This window comes from Oncorhynchus keta, unplaced genomic scaffold, assembly GCF_023373465.1.
Source record: "Oncorhynchus keta strain PuntledgeMale-10-30-2019 unplaced genomic scaffold, Oket_V2 Un_contig_21610_pilon_pilon, whole genome shotgun sequence".
Classification (NCBI taxonomy): domain Eukaryota; kingdom Metazoa; phylum Chordata; class Actinopteri; order Salmoniformes; family Salmonidae; genus Oncorhynchus; species Oncorhynchus keta.
This window is the reverse complement of record NW_026282527.1, coordinates 1-10,000: the sequence shown is the minus strand read 5'-3', so window position 1 is coordinate 10,000 and position 10,000 is coordinate 1. Positions and strand designations below refer to the sequence as shown.

The 10,000-nt window shown below is 46.2% G+C and overlaps 1 pseudogene; it reads right to left on the bottom strand.

Annotated features, from left to right (window-relative positions):
- LOC127921188 (V-type proton ATPase subunit d 1-like) overlaps positions 1-8,200 on the bottom strand; it is a 10,630-nt pseudogene extending 2,430 nt beyond the window's left edge.
- Positions 8,201-10,000: the final 1,800 nt, after the last annotated feature.

The window sequence follows — 10,000 nt, the reverse complement described above, 5'->3', positions numbered from 1 at the left end:
AAGGACCAGTAACTGACAGGGTAGTAGCTAGGAGGCTAGTAGTAAGGACCAGTAACTGACAGGGTAGTAGCCAGTAGGCTAGTAGTAGCGGTAGTAAGGACCAGTAACTGACAGGGTAGTAGCCAATAGGCTAGGCTAGTAGTAAGGACCAGTAACTGACAGGGTGGTAGCCAGTAGGCTAGGCTAGTAGTAAGGACCAGTAACTGACAGGGTAGTAGCCAGTAGGCTAGTAGTAGCGGTAGTAAGGACCAGTAACTGACAGGGTAGTAGCCAATAGGCTAGGCTAGTAGTAAGGTCCAGTAACTGACAGGGTAGTAGCCAGTAGGCTAGTAGTAGTGGTAGTAAGGACCAGTAATGAACAGGGTAGTAGCCAGTAAGCTAGGCTAGTAGTAAGGGCCAGTAACTGACAGGGTAGTAGCCGGCAGCCTGGGCTGGTAGTAGCAGTAGTAAGGTCCAGTAACTGACAGGGTAGTAGCCGGCAGCCTGGGCTAGTAGTAAGGACCACTAACTAACTAACTAACTAACTATATATATATATATATATGCCATTTATCAGACGCTTTTATCCAAAGCGACTTACAGTCATGTGTGCATACATTCTACGTATGGGTGGTCCCGGGGATCGAACCCACTACCCTGGCGTTACAAGCGCCATGCTCTACCAACTGAGCTACAGAAGGACCAACTGACAGGGTAGTAGCCGGTAGGCTGGACTAGTAGTAAGGACCAGTAATGAACAGGGTAGTAGCCGGCAGCCTGGACTAGCAGTCGTAGTATAACTTACAGGGTAGTAGCCAGTAGGCTAGGCTAGTAGTAAGGTCCAGTAACTGACAGGGTAGTAGCCAGTAGGCTAGGCTAGTAGTAAGGTCCAGTAACTGACAGGGTAGTAGCCAGTAGGCTAGGCTAGTAGTAAGGTCCAGTAACTGACAGGGTAGTAGCCAGTAGGCTAGGCTAGTAGTAAGGACCAGTAACTGACAGGGTAGTAGCCAGTAGGCTAGGCTAGTAGTAAGGACCAGTAACTGACAGGGTAGTAGCCAATAGGCTAGGCTAGTAGTAAGGACCAGTAACTGACAGGGTAGTAGCCAATAGGCTAGGCTAGTAGTAAGGACCAGTAACTGACAGGGTAGTAGCCAATAGGCTAGGCTAGTAGTAGCAGTAGTAAGGACCAGTAACTGTAACAGTAACTGGTAGTAGTCGGCAGCCTGGGCTAGCAGTCGTAGTATAACTGACAGGGTAGTAGCTAGCAGCCTGGGCTAGCAGTCGTAGTATAACTTACAGGGTAGTAGCTAGCAGCCTGGGCTAGCAGTCGCAGTAATTGACAGGGTAGTAGCTAGCAGCCTGGGCTAGCAGTCGCAGTATAACTGACAGGGTAGTAGCTAGCAGCCTGGGCTAGCAGTCGTAGTATAACTTACAGGGTAGTAGCTAGCAGCCTGGGCTAGCAGTCGTAGTATACCTGACAGGGTAGTAGCCGGCAGCCTGGGCTAGCAGTCGTAGTATAACTGACAGGGTAGTAGCCAGCAGCCTGGACTAGCAGTCGTAGTATAACTTACAGGGTAGTAGCTAGCAGCTTGGACTAGCAGTCGTAGTATAACTGACAGGGTAGTAGCCAGCAGCCTGGACTAGCAGTCGTAGTATAACTTACAGGGTAGTAGCTAGCAGCTTGGACTAGCAGTCGTAGTATAACTGACAGGGTAGTAGCTAGCAGCTTGGACTAGCAGTCGTAGTATAACTGACAGGGTAGTAGCTAGCAGCCTGGGCTAGCAGTCGTAGTATAACTTACAGGGTAGTAGCCGGCAGTCTGGGCTAGCAGTCGTAGTATAACTTACAGGGTAGTAGCCGGCAGCCTGGGCTAGCAGTCGTAGTATAACTGACAGGGTAGTAGCTAGCAGCCTGGACTAGCAGTCGTAGTATAACTGACAGGGTAGTAGCCGGCAGCCTGGGCTAGCAGTCGTAGTATAACTGACAGGGTAGTAGCTAGCAGCCTAGTAGTAAGGACCAGTAACTGACAGGGTAGTAGCCGGCAGCCTGGGCTAGCAGTCTTAGTATAACTGACAGGGTAGTAGCTAGCAGCCTGGGCTAGCAGTCGTAGTATAACTGACAGGGTAGTAGCTAGCAGCCTGGACTAGCAGTCGTAGTATAACTGACAGGGTAGTAGCTAGCAGCCTGGACTAGCAGTCGTAGTATAACTGACAGGGTAGTAGCTAGCAGCCTGGACTAGCAGTCGTAGTATAACTTACAGGGTAGTAGCTAGCAGCCTGGGCTAGCAGTCGTAGTATAACTTACAGGGTAGTAGCTAGCAGCCTGGACTAGCAGTCGTAGTATAACTGACAGGGTAGTAGCTAGCAGCCTGGGCTAGCAGTCGTAGTATAACTGACAGGGTAGTAGCTAGCAGCCTGGACTAGCAGTCGTAGTATAACTGACAGGGTAGTAGCCAGCAGCCTGGACTAGCAGTCGTAGTATAACTGACAGGGTAGTAGCCGGCAGCCTGGGATAGCAGTCGTAGTATAACTGACAGGGTAGTAGCTAGCAGCCTGGGCTAGCAGTCGTAGTATAACTGACAGGGTAGTAGCTAGCAGCCTGGGCTAGCAGTCGTAGTATAACTGACAGTAATATAATATAATAATAATATAATATAATAATATAATAATAATAATAATATATGCCATTTAGCTGACGCTTTTATCCAAAGCGACTTACAGTCATGTGTGCATACATTCTACGTATGGGTGGTCCCGGGGATCGAACCCACTACCCTGGCGTTACAAGCGCCATGCTCTACCAACTGAGCTACAGAAGGACCAACTGACAGGGTAGTAGCCGGTAGGCTGGACTAGTAGTAAGGACCAGTAATGAACAGGGTAGTAGCCGGCAGCCTGGACTAGCAGTCGTAGTATAACTTACAGGGTAGTAGCCAGTAGGCTAGGCTAGTAGTAAGGTCCAGTAACTGACAGGGTAGTAGCCAGTAGGCTAGGCTAGTAGTAAGGTCCAGTAACTGACAGGGTAGTAGCCAGTAGGCTAGGCTAGTAGTAAGGTCCAGTAACTGACAGGGTAGTAGCCAGTAGGCTAGGCTAGTAGTAAGGACCAGTAACTGACAGGGTAGTAGCCAGTAGGCTAGGCTAGTAGTAAGGACCAGTAACTGACAGGGTAGTAGTCAGTAGGCTAGGCGTGTAGTAAGGACCAGTAACTGACAGGGTAGTAGCCAGTAGGCTAGGCTAGTAGTAAGGACCAGTAACTGACAGGGTAGTAGCCAATAGGCTAGGCTAGTAGTAAGGACCAGTAACTGACAGGGTAGTAGCCAATAGGCTAGGCTAGTAGTAAGGACCAGTAACTGACAGGGTAGTAGCCAATAGGCTAGGCTAGTAGTAGCAGTAGTAAGGACCAGTAACTGACAGGGTAGTAGTCGGCAGCCTGGGCTAGCAGTCGTAGTATAACTGACAGGGTAGTAGCTAGCAGCCTGGGCTAGCAGTCGTAGTATAACTTACAGGGTAGTAGCTAGCAGCCTGGGCTAGCAGTCGCAGTAATTGACAGGGTAGTAGCTAGCAGCCTGGGCTAGCAGTCGCAGTATAACTGACAGGGTAGTAGCTAGCAGCCTGGGCTAGCAGTCGTAGTATAACTTACAGGGTAGTAGCTAGCAGCCTGGGCTAGCAGTCGTAGTATACCTGACAGGGTAGTAGCCGGCAGCCTGGGCTAGCAGTCGTAGTATAACTGACAGGGTAGTAGCCAGCAGCCTGGACTAGCAGTCGTAGTATAACTTACAGGGTAGTAGCTAGCAGCTTGGACTAGCAGTCGTAGTATAACTGACAGGGTAGTAGCCAGCAGCCTGGACTAGCAGTCGTAGTATAACTTACAGGGTAGTAGCTAGCAGCTTGGACTAGCAGTCGTAGTATAACTGACAGGGTAGTAGCTAGCAGCCTGGGCTAGCAGTCGTAGTATAACTTACAGGGTAGTAGCCGGCAGTCTGGGCTAGCAGTCGTAGTATAACTTACAGGGTAGTAGCCGGCAGCCTGGGCTAGCAGTCGTAGTATAACTTACAGGGTAGTAGCCGGCAGCCTGGGCTAGCAGTCGTAGTATAACTGACAGGGTAGTAGCTAGCAGCCTGGGCTAGCAGTCGTAGTATAACTGACAGGGTAGTAGCCGGCAGCCTGGGCTAGCAGTCGTAGTATAACTGACAGGGTAGTAGCTAGCAGCCTAGTAGTAGCACCAGTATAACTGACAGGGTAGTAGCCGGCAGCCTGGGCTAGCAGTCGTAGTATAACTGACAGGGTAGTAGCTAGCAGCCTGGGCTAGCAGTCGTAGTATAACTGACAGGGTAGTAGCTAGCAGCCTGGACTAGCAGTCGTAGTATAACTGACAGGGTAGTAGCTAGCAGCCTGGGCTAGCAGTCGTAGTATAACTGACAGGGTAGTAGCTAGCAGCCTGGACTAGCAGTCGTAGTATAACTGACAGGGTAGTAGCCAGCAGCCTGGACTAGCAGTCGTAGTATAACTGACAGGGTAGTAGCCGGCAGCCTGGGATAGCAGTCGTAGTATAACTGACAGGGTAGTAGCTAGCAGCCTGGGCTAGCAGTCGTAGTATAACTGACAGGGTAGTAGCTAGCAGCCTGGGCTAGCAGTCGTAGTATAACTGACAGTAATATAATAATAATAATAATATAATATAATAATATAATAATAATAATAATATATGCCATTTAGCTGACGCTTTTATCCAAAGCGACTTACAGTCATGTGTGCATACATTCTACGTATGGGTGGTCCCGGGAATCGAACCCACTACCCTGGCGTTACAAGCGCCATGCTCTACCAACTGAGCCACAGAAGGACCACGGGTAGTAGCTAGCAGCCTGGGCTAGTAGTAAGGACCAGTAACTTACAGGGTAGTAGCTAGCAGCCTGGGCTAGTAGTAAGGACCAGTAACTTACAGGGTAGTAGCTAGCAGCCTGGGCTAGCAGTAGTAAGGACAGGGTAGTAGCAGCCTGGGAAGCAGTCGTACAGGGTAGTAGCTAGCAGCCTGGGCTAGCAGTCGTAGTATAACTGGGTAGTAGCTAGCAGCCTGGGCTAGCAGTCGTAGTATAACTGACAGGGTAGTAGCTAGCAGCCTGGGCTAGCAGTCGTAGTAAAACTTACAGGGTAGTAGTCGGCCACAGCTTTGACCTGTTCGTAGTCGTCAGCGCGGGCAAGCTGAGCCAGCCCCTCAGGGTACAGCTTGCCACAGTGGGGGAACAGCTTGGCACGGTCCTCCTTAGACAGTTCGGTACCAAATGAGTTGATGGTGATGATGAAGGCCCTCCTGTCCGCCTCAAACTGGACACACAGAGGGAGAGGAAATAGGAAACTGACTGATTGACAGGTGAGAGATTAATATACTAGAACACACCTCAAGGTGTGGGTGAATTTGTCCCTTTCCAATTGGACGGTGCAGTATATAAATGACTACAGAGAACCACCACAGTATAAATGACTACAGAGAACCACCACAGTATAAATGACTACAGAGAACCACCACAGTATAAATGACTACAGAGAACCACCACAGTATAAATGACTACAGAGAACCACCACAGTATAAATGACTACAGAGAACCACCACAGTATAAATGACTACAGAGAACCACCACAGTATAAATGACTACAGAGAACCACCACAGTATAAATGACTACAGAGAACCACCACAGTATAAATGACTACAGAGAACCACCACAGTATAAATGACTACAGAGAACCACCACAGTATAAATGACTACAGAGAACCACCACAGTATAAATGACTACAGAGAACCACCACAGTATAAATGACTACAGAGAACCACCACAGTATAAATGACTAAAGAGAACCACCACAGTATAAATGACTACAGAGAACCACCACAGTATAAATGACTACAGAGAACCACCACAGTATAAATGACTACAGAGAACCACCACAGTATAAATGACTACAGAGAACCACCACAGTATAAATGACTACAGAGAACCACCACAGTATAAATGACTACAGAGAACCACCACAGTATAAATGACTACAGAGAACCACCACAGTGGCATTCGGAAAGTATTCAGACCCCTTGACCTTTTCCACATTCTGTTACGTTACAGACTTATTATTCTAACATGGATTCAATTGTTTTTCTTTTCTCATCACTACACAGACACACGCATTACCCCTAATGATAAAGCAAAAAACAAGTTGACATTTTGCAAATATAAATATATATATATATATAAAAATATTAAACTCAGTACTTTGTTGAAGCACCTTTGGCAGCGATTACAGCCTCCAGTCTTCTTGGGAATGACAATGCAAGCTTGGCACATCTGTATTTGTGGAGTTTTATTTTAACTAGGCAAGTCAGTTAAAGGACAAGTTCTTATTTACAATGACGGGCCTGCACCGGCCCAAACCCCGGACGACGCTGGGCCGATTGTGCGCCGCCCTATAGGACTCCCAATCACGGCCCGGTTGTGATACAGCCTGGTATCGAACCAGGGTGTCTGTAGTGACGCCTCAAGCACTGAGATGCAGTGTCTTAGACTGCTGCGTCACTCGGGAGCCTAGAGTTTCTCCCATTGCTCTCTGCAGATCCTCTCAAGCTCTGTCAGGTTGGATGGGGAAAGCGTTGCTGCACAGCTATTTTCAGGTCTCTCCAGAGATGTTCGATTGGGTTCAAGTTCAGGTTCTGGCTGGGCCACTCAAGAACATTCAGATGTCATCCCGAAGCCACTCCTGCGTTGTCTTCGCTGTGTACTTAGGGTCGTTGTCCTGTTGGAAGGTGAACCTTCGCCCCCAGTCTGAGGTCCTGAGCGCTCTGGAGCAGCACCACCATGCTTCACTGTAGAGATGATGCCAGGTTTCCTCCAGACGTGCCACTTGGTTTCATCAGACCAAAGAATCTTGTTTCTCATAGTCTGAGAGTTTTCAGGTGGCATTTGGCAAACTCCAAGCGGGCTGTCATGTGCCCTTTTACTGAGGAATGGCTACAGGAGCCATAAAGGCTTGATTTGTGGAGTGCTGCAGAGATGGGAGAACCTTCCAGAAGGATAACCATCTCCACAGAAGAAGTCCGGAGCTCTGTCACAGTGACCGTCGGGTTCTTGGTCACCTCCCTGACCAAGGCCCTTCTCTCCCGATTACTCAGTTTGGCCAGCTCTAGGAAGAGTCTTTGTGGTTCCAAACTTCCTCCATTTAAGAATGATGGAGACCACTGTGTTCTTGGGGACCTTCAATGCTGCAGAAATGTTTTGGTACGCTTCCCCAGATCTGTGCCTCGACACAATCATGTCTCTGAGCTCTACGGACAATTCATTTGACCTCATGGCTTGTTTTTTGCTCTGACATGCACTGTCAACTGTGGGACCTTATATAGACAGGTGTGTGCCTTTTCAAATAATGTCCAATCAATTGAATTTACCACAGGTGGACTTCAATCAATTTGTAGAAACATCTCAAGGATGATCAATGGAAACAGGAAGCACCTGAGATCAATTTTGAGTCTCATAGCAAAGGTTCTGAATACTTATGTAAATCTGTTTTTTTATTTTTAATACATGTGAAAATTTCTAAAAACCTGTTTTTGCTTTGTCATTATGGGGTATTGGTGATTATGTCATGTCATTATGGGGTATGGTGATGTCATTATGTCGATTGATGAGAATTCTTTTTTAATCCATTTTAGAATAAGGCTGTAACGTAACAAAAATGTGTAAAAAGTAAAGGGGTCTGAATACTTTCCCGAAGACACTTGTATATATCAAGTTAACTGTCTAATAAAGGGACAAGCTCACGGACCTCTAGAATAGGACACATGGTGTCACCAGTGGTTCCTCCCAGAGTGGAGCAGAACTTGTAGAAAGCCTCCAGATAAGCCTGGAAATGAATACATGGAATAAAGTCAATGACCATCTATCTTCTGATGCACGATGTTGTTTAACATTGTGAATGAAATCCCTTTGCTCACCTCATTACAGAGTATTACAGGTGAATGAAATCCCTTCGCTCACCTCATTACAGAGTATTACAGGTGAATGAAATCCCTTATTACAGAGTATTACGGGTGAATGAAATCCCTTTGCTCACCTTATACAGAGTATTACGGATGATCTCGATGTTCATCTCATCCAGATCCTGCTCAGATATGCAGTCTTGAAAGAAAGCAGCTGAAGAAATGATCAGACATTTAACAGGATTTAGAAGATTACACATTTATGAGCAAAGTTGAGTTTTAGCGCCATCTAGTGTTCGCTACAGGTTATAAAATCCCTCCAGTCTGTTGTTCAAAGATTCTTCTTCCTTGCATTCTCAAATCCATGAATTCCATTAGTAAACCACCCAGGATGGGGGGGAACAGTTCCATTAGTAAACCACCCAGGACTGGGGGGAACAGTTCCATTAGTAAACCACCCAGGACGGGGGGGAACAGTTCCATTAGTAAACCACCCAGGACGGGGGGGAACAGTTCCATTAGTAAACCACCCAGGACGGGGGGGAACAGTTCCATTAGTAAACCACCCAGGACGGGGGGGGAACAGTTCCATTAGTAAACCACCCAGTACAGGGGGGGGAACAGTTCCATTAGTAAACTACCCAGGATGGGGGGGGAACAGTTCCATTAGTAAACCACCCAGGACAGGGGGAACAGTTCCATTAGTAAACCACCCAGGACGGGGGGAACAGTTCCATTAGTAAACCACCCAGGACGGGGGGAAACCACCCCAGGGGGAACAGTTCCATTAGTAAACCACCCAGTACAGGGGGGGAAACAGTTCCATTAGTAAACCACCCAGGACGGGGGGAACAGTTCCATTCATTCCATTCATCCTCTTGGAACAGTTCCATCTACACCACATACAGTGGGTAGTTCCATTAGTATTCATCCAGGACTTGGATGTTCCATCTACAGTACATAGTGGGTATCATTAGTATTCATCTTGGGGTACATCTACAGTACATACCCAGTGGGTATCATTAGTATTCATCCAGTTGGATGTACATCTACAGTACCATACAGTGGGTATCCATTAGTATTCATCCTCTTGGATATTCAGTTCCACAGTAAACCACAGGACGGGTATCATTAGTAAACATCTTGGATGTACATCTACAGTAAACATACAGTGGGTATCATTAGTATTCATCCTCTTGGATATTCATCTACAGTACATAGTGGGTATCATTAGTATTCATCTTGGATGTACATTCCACAGTACCATACAGTGGGTATTCATTAGTATTCATCTTGGATGTACATCTCCACAGTAAACATACAGTGGGTATCATTAGTATTCATCCTCTTGGGGAACAGTTCCATTAGTACCACCCAGTACAGGGGGTTCATTAGTATTCCATCTTGGATGTACATCTACAGTAAACATACAGTGGGTACAGTTCATTAGTATTCATCCTCTTGGATATTCATCTATTAGTACATAGGAGGGTATTCATTCATTCCATTCATCCTCTTGGATGTACATCTACAGTATATACAGTGGGTATCCTTAGTATTCATCCTCTTGGATATTCATCTACAGTACATACAGTGGGTATCATTAGTATTCTTCCTCTTGGATATTCATCTACAGTACATACAGTGGGTATCATTAGTATTCATCTTGGATATTCATCTACAGTACATACAGTGGGTATCATTAGTATTCATCCTCTTGGATATACATCTACAGTACATACAGTGGGTATCATTAGTATTCATCTTGGATGTACATCTACAGTACATACAGTGGGTATCATTAGTATTCATCCTCTTGGATATTTTCATATTTTTTTTGAGTTAAAGTCATATTGAAATTGATTCAATTGTGATTTTTGGTCGTTGATCTCCACAAAATACTCTAATTTTAAAGTGGAAGAAAAATGCTAACGTTCTTTACACAATTAATGAAAAATAAAACAAATATAGGTTAGATTAGGTAAGTATTCAACCCCGAGTCAATACGCTATATTAGATAAGTAAGCATTATATAGGGAATAGGGTTCTGGTCTATAGTA